The sequence below is a fragment of the Bicyclus anynana genome, chromosome 3 (assembly GCF_947172395.1).
Source record: "Bicyclus anynana chromosome 3, ilBicAnyn1.1, whole genome shotgun sequence".
In the NCBI taxonomy this organism is placed as follows: Eukaryota; Metazoa; Arthropoda; class Insecta; order Lepidoptera; family Nymphalidae; genus Bicyclus; species Bicyclus anynana.
The window spans coordinates 7,404,755-7,412,730 of NC_069085.1; positions in this window are offsets into that span (position 1 = coordinate 7,404,755).

The window sequence follows — 7,976 nt, forward strand, 5'->3', positions numbered from 1 at the left end:
TCTATATTATACATACATAGCTAATATATCTTCTAGTATATCTATTTGTAGATTGTTGCCAACGTCGTTCTGTTTGTACCTAGATGGTTCTTCACATACCAACACGTGTACCATCTGCTAGATCCGTCAATTATTTTGTATTACAAAAAGTAGATGCACAATTTTGACTCACGATCTTGCTAATACCAAATAATTATAAAGACATAATATGTTTTTCTTTTAAAAGAAAATTAGAAAATGCCTCAGAGACAGCCGCGACTCAAGAGACTTCGAAATTTATTCGTGTCAAATACTTGAAAAATAAAACGAAATTTAAAGGTTTCTGTTCTCTAGTCTCACTTAGGTATCAACTCTGACAAAACCCTCAAATCAAATCTGATTTGTAGGAATGCACTACAGAGATCCGAGATAGATCATAAGTACAATGTCAATGAAAATCCAAATCTAATCAAAAACTACTCTCATTAAGTCGACTTTCTGGTTGCTTTCTTCTGTGATGACATTTTTTGAAGGCCGCTCGTCATCGCCATGACCATTATTATAACACGTAATGATCTACACATATCGATACAAAAGATTGTTAAAAATTTTGCACACATATTTGCCGTAAATAATACAAGCCGTGGCGGCCACAATAAACCCCATCAACCGAAAAATGATTAACAAGCGATTACGCTGACGGATGGGTAGCGCGCCTACGATGGCTTCCCGCGCGCGTAGACGTTCAAACTTTTAGAGCGGTCAAAAAATATTTAAAAAAAAAAATAAGTCAAGGTATTTCAAATAGGTTTACTTAAGTAGATGGTATAATAACTTAATATTTTTTTATTCAGTAAAAATATACCAACCAGTCAAAGAAAAGAAAAGCATGTCGCTTCTCTATTTGCAAAATATTTTTCTTCTTAAGAATAGGATAGGATAGGATATACATTCTTCATTGTGTAGGTAATTGTTTTACTCGTAAGGTCCGCATAAAGTTGTAAATATGTCACTGAGATTCTTGGGTAAGCGCAGAAGCTTTGCGAAAGGACGAGCCCTGAACCACGGAAAAGCTGTTGGTTTTCCGTTACTCGTTACATGGGTATGAATGAGGTTTTATTTCAATCCATACTTTGAAGCTATCAACAATTATTATTCATAATCACCATTATCATACTAATTATTATTTTAATTGTTACACCAAAGAGGACCTTTTAGAAGAGGGGATTTAGAGCTTTAATTAACCAACGTCCTCTAGCTTAGGCATAGGCTAGCCATTGAGAATAGCTATAATATTTTAATCGAAGCAATTTTAATAGAAGGACGATAATATCATTTTAATCGCTTACTACTATTACTATCAGGAGAACTACCCATCCGTCAGCGTTATCGCTTGTTAATATTTTTCGATTGATGGTGTTTATTGTAACGATGTTTTGTATAACCCGCAAGTGCGAGTTTCGAATTCACCTCTATCTCTCTTTGTCTAACACGATACAATAAACAGGGTGCGATAGATACGAGTTCGAGACTCACACTGTCGTAGTGATAGAAACATCGTTACGGAATAGCTTTCCAGATGTCTATGATAATAACTGGCACTGGCAGCTTAACGTGCTCGCTAAGGTACGGTATTATAACTTCCCCCATCTTCACAATTTCTGCGACTAAGAACTTCTTAGAAGAAAAGCTTGATGTTTCGTAGCCAGACATAGAACCTCATTAAATGAAGCAGTTAGGGTAACCATTGTCCACCTGATGTAGTTACAAAGTATATATCAGTATGAAGAATTCAAGGTAAAGAAAATTGTAACCTGGATCGAAGCTTCTAAAGGCTATGGTTTCATCCCCGAGTGAGCAGCACGGGCGATGCGCGGGCGCTGGCGCACGTGCCGCGACATATGGCGGCGCCATACTGTTTGTTTGCCAATCATAACGGACATATTTCATCAGATAACGGCCCGCCGCCTCCAGCATATTGGATCAATCTAAAACAATTGTTATCCATTCATAATTAAACGTCAGAGCGTCGCGATTTGCCACGCATTTCATCACGGTCGGGCCCTGCTAATTATATTGGCTTATGAATGATATGATGGCTCTGTGATGGAAATATTAAATTAAAATTTGTAAAATGGGATTTTTATATTTGTAGTATGTTTGTATTTGCTTAATAAAAGCAAAAATAGATTCTAGATAGTAACGTTTTTGTGTTTAATATTATAATGTTAAACTAATAGTCGAAAATTTTTCACTTTAGCTGAACTACATAATGCAAATCACATTAGTATAATTTAGGATACAATTGCCCTCTCAATTAAACCATAACTGACGCTTTTATCTCTTAAAGGTGAGCTTTAGTTTGTTACTGTGTATGTTTGGTAATTCCTCTCGTCATAACTACTGAAAAAATTTGATTTTAATTTAAAACCGTCATTAAAGACCGTGATACATCCGTGAGATTTGTGAAAAAATTCATGAAGTAGGTCCCATTGAGTAGATAAGAAGTCCGAAACAGTACAATTACGAATACATGGAAAAAGGTAAGTGTTATAATAAGAAATTCCACACAAACAAAATCGCGGGCGTCTGCTAGTTACCTACTAAAAAAATAAAATAAAAGAGCACGAAAGATAAACTAAAACAAGAATCCAAAAGGCATTGTCCTTAAAAACAGAGTTAGTTATTTTAGGAGAATGCAATGCTGCGCTGGTGCGATTAATTTGCATAACGTTTGACGTTTAACAAAGTGATAGATAGCCCTTCGCTTTAATTCAATGAAAGCAATCGAGGTAACCTGTAATTTCGGAGGGCTGAGCGCATGTGAGCGCCATATGGCGAGAATCCACGACGGCCAACTGAAGCGATGACTTCCAAACCTTATCCGACGAAGAATTACTGCTACTAGAAGTGACTACATTTTCTAAATAACTTTATACTTATCATTATTAGTAATTCTTTTGTACAGAGACCAAACAAATGGTTATTAACTTTTCTGTAGGAAATAGTAGTCTGTGACAGATATGACGTCGCTCGATCGTGTTGGCTCGTGACGAATTTATGGGTTATGGGTAAGGAAGAATGACTTGAGTGGAAAAGGGGAGTGTTTGTTAACTGTCAAAGGATCCTTTAACCCTACACACAGCGTTTACAAGTCCGTGACTTCACTCAAGGGCATTCTCTGCCATTCTAGGGTATAATTTTGGTTATAGTTTCATTTGATGATTAAGTTGTCCTGACAGTGAGTCCTGAAGTGGAACAAAATTGGTGAATCAAAACTTTTGTTCCACATTTGTTTTCTTATTTTTTAAATCCACTTTTGGAGCTTCTGCCATAATTAAATTATTTGATAGTGTTTGAAGTATAGCGGTAATGCTATTTTCAATTGACATAGTTTAATAAATTTATATTATTTATATATTTACTTCTAGATTTTCAGCCTTAATGTTATGTTACTTAATGATATAATTGACTTTTCAAAACTGTTTGTAAAATTAGCTAAATTTAATTGTTACTACACTTTCATGTTTGTTTTTGTTCTTTATAATAGCAAGTATCAAACAACTAGTTTGATGCCAAATTTGCCAGTTTTGGAAGCAATAGGACTAAAAAGTTTTGTTTTTCTTTATTGATAAGTATAACACATAAAAATAATAGATAAAATGTAGTAAATATATTTTACAATCATTGCAAATAAATTTTTCAGTAAAATAATTAAATTACGAGAAAAAATTACAAATTAAAAGCTGTAGGCAAGCTGTAAAAAATGTTATGTATAAAAATGTGATGTTAAGCTGTAAAAAGGCCACTTCTATATAATGTAGTTTTTTGTTACATGTATTCTTATAAGTTTGACCGACGCGACGCGCGGACTGTTTGCTACCCTACCATGTTTTTGTAAAATGTAAAAACGATTGTATTTTTTAGGATATCATAAGGTGTGTAATAAAAAATGTCGTGGTTATGCACGCCAAGAGGGAGAAAGTTCTATGGTGCCTGGACGGCTGGCGAGCGCGTTGAAGTCTTTAATATGAAAACTTTATACTTGAGCCGTTACGCGTAATTATTATAATAATAATTTTCATATTCATTTCAATTCTACAATCTTGAATTAAATTTTAATAGGAGTCTTTCTAATTTGAATTCCAAATTTTGGATTATTTGATTAGATTTTTTGTAGTTGCATAAGTAGAACATAGGTAATATTCTTAATTGTTACATATGTCCGAAGTGAATTTGTTTTTAATCTATAACAAGATATCCCTTGACAACGATCTCACTTAATGTTAAGTAACAATGCAGTCTAATTTGGAAGCGGGCTTACTTCGAAATACCCAAATTTATGTTACCCATACCTGTGACGGTTTGTTTCTACGCGGCATCATACTGGGACGCTAAATCGCCTGGCAGTACATCTTTGCTCGTAGGGTGGCAACTAGCCACGGCCGAAGCCTATCGTCAGACTAAAGTTTAAATTAATAGAATTATTTATTATTGTTTAATATCAATTATCAAATTATATCTTTTATTTTATAATAGAAAATAAATAATAATCTCAATTGACGAGTAATATTAAAAGATATCAATTTTGTAATTTTATACATATAAACTATATAATGTACTAATGCTTTTGTTTAATTATGAAAGAAAATTAAAAGAAAAATATTGCACATTGCTCAGTCTTATTATAATTAGTTAGAGCAATATTTTTCTTTCAATTTTCTTGTATTGTTTTGTCTGAACTCAAAATAAAGTTACCAACGGTAGATTAATCGAAACATGTAGAGCATATTGCTTTGTTTTTCTTCATAAAGAGCGAATGTAAAAATATTTCTGAAAAAAAAAATGCAGACAAAGTCGCGGGCACTTACAAATAGGTAAATTGTAAACAGCTGCAATTTTACTACAATTGATAGAAGCAAATAAATATATGTGGGAAAGCGTTCACCGGGCTATAAAAAGTCGCAGTCGGTTAGCCCGGATCCTTTCTTCTGATGTCCACCTAATAGAATCTTAAGTGACTTCCCATGTTTACACCACGTGTTAAATTAATGACTTAGGAGTCAATTGTGTGTGAACATAATAAATTAAAGGTTAGATTGAAGAGTGAAGAAGGACATGATAAGTAAATTAGGTTGTAAATGTAGTCTGTAAATAAATATACTTCTAAGTAAACAACTTAATTTTCTATTCATTTAGTTCATGTGCCCGTTATTTCTTTTATTTTCTTTGGTGGACGTACGATAAATGTAGTAAGTACATTCATTTCCAACTAATTTTATATACTTCTAAGTAAACAACTCAATTTTCTATTCATTTAGTTCATGTGCCCGTTATTTCTTTTATTTTCTTTAGTGGACGTACGATTATTATTGGTCCAGTCAATATTGACACAAAATCGAATTCGTAAAACATGATGTATATCTGATTTTTCAGTATGTATTCTAAGTTTGCAACTCTCAAACATTTTTACACACGATAACCTACGATATTGTGAGCAAAAAACCATATCGAAAGCTTTGCAAATTTTTGAGAACATTATATTTGTGACAAATCAAGCCTAACCGGAGCTCTGTATGCCAATTGTTTACCAAATTACTGAAAACTGAACCAGTACCTACCATAACACTACAGGTTTACACAATGAACATAAATATAACTTGCCGATCATAAAAGTTTTATATTAGGTATTAAATAGCTATTTCAGATAACTATAATTTTTTTATTGAATTTATATCGTATATTTTTATGATAACATTTTCATTATTCGTTTTTGCAGAATATTTTTAAACCACATGCATTTTTTCTATAGTTCGACTCTCAATTAACTATAAAAGTATCTGGTTTCCACAAGGATACATCTGTAATTATGCCTCTATAAATCGTCAATGTATAAATATTTAAGGACAACAAGTCGGAATGTGGCAGCGGCTAACAGGACTAGACGCGCAAGATGTTCAAACCAGTCGACAGGACACTGATAAAGACCGTCACACTGTTTTACTCGTACACCGCAAGTCCCGCAACAAATTAGCCATACTCAATTACGTTATTTATAAATGCTTACTTTTATTTTACAAAATGAAGCTAATATTACCTCGAATATAATATAACTGGCGGACGTCCGCGACTTTGTCCTCATGATTATAGTTTTTCACAAATCCCTCGGGAACTATAGTTTTTCCGGGATGAAAGTTGCTCATGTATTAATCCAGAGTAAATCTATTTCTATTCCAAATTTCAGCCAAATCGGTTTAGTAGTTGCGGCTTTAATGAATAACAAACATCCAAAGAAACATCTATACAAACTTTCGCATTTAAAATATTAGTAGGATATATAGATACACAATATCTATACAGACTCCAAAACAAAAATTATCAGTCAGAAACAAAATTTCATGTAAATTTTTCTCTGGTTATTTTTTTTTCTAGTTATTAGTTAGTTTCAGAAGGCTAAATACATCTAAGGTAGGTGTTTTTAAGGTGCAATTTGGAATTAAGTATAAATAATTTTATTAACTTAAATAAATCTTAATCCGCAGACTATGTTTGGGTTTAGGGTATGTTTGTTTGCTTATACGTAACTACTATGGGACTGCCTCGCCGGTTCAATGGTTAGCAGATGTGTTTAAAGTTTCTGTGTTCGTGTTCAGCAGGCTGATTCACTAACTTTGACTTAAGTTAGTTCACACAAACTTAACTGAGATTCTATGTAACAAATGTCATAGATACTGTCAACCCGCCGTAGATACGAGTATCATACAGGGTAGTCGACATTTCTCATGATTTGATGATTTGATATTTTCATGAGTTATTTGATGGTTATTTTAATAGGCTTAATAAAAACTAAATTAGTGAATAGGCCAGCTGGTCCTAAGACGTTTTGAGTGCATTAGTCCGGCCTTGGTGATGTTACACCTCCGTGTCTCGGAGAGTACGTTAAGACGTTGGTTGCGGTCTTTGTATTTATATATAATAGTGCCAGTAAAAGAAACCAACATTATCACTCTAAGCCCTAAGAGCTTCATATCCTCTCTTTTAAAATATAGAATATATCTTTTAGAATATTTCTAATATAACAGGATTTTGCTTAAGCCAATTTCGTTCTCTAAGTTCATCCTATCCTCTCCAGACTGAGCTTTGCCTGCTTAATAGATAAAAAAAAGTGTGTGTCAGCTCCGACGCACGAATGGACTTTACTCTTTCAGATCGACTGTCTAAATAGGTGTATGTTGCCCCCGCACTATGTACGTCTCAATACTTACGACTGAAAAGTGAAAGGTGCGCAGAATAAGTTGCGCACTAAAACATAACGTTGTCATTCGTTCATCGAATTTTACTGCCTATACTTTTTTCATACCGGGAGCTATATATGAAAAATCGATTCTTATGGAGTACTCCAACTCCAATAAACTCCAAAAAGCTTTAAGACATTCTTGTAAATAGGTACTTTATAATATTTTTCACAAATTTTCACTTTAGGTTACAAAATAATTAACATAACATTTACCTAAATGAAATAATAACTTCTATCCCGCTTAAGTCAACTGTGAAATAATATTAGCACCTTGCAACTTCAATCCATTTATGGGAAAACATTCTGCAGCGAATCACCAGGACTTAACCGTTGAAACGCCTGCATTCTCGATGCCCATCATGGACGTCCCACCGGCTAGACCATTTACCGGCTAACCTATTTATACGTTGCGTTGAAAACAGGACTAAATGAATTAATGTAAATGTATACTATAAAAATTGTCGCAGGTGCAGGACGAGTTCCAGCCATCGTTGGATTTCGATTTAGCGCGCTTGCGTTGCGAAAGTTTTATTTATAGTCGCGCACTGCAATCGGTGGATAGCGATTACACCGCACACACGCATTTCATTTTGAAAAATCGTTCTACACTGTGCTTTGTCTTATTAAACTATGACGACTCTGGCGCAGTGGTTAGTGCTGTGGTTCTCACCATAGAAGTCCTGGGTTCGGTGGCGTGCAC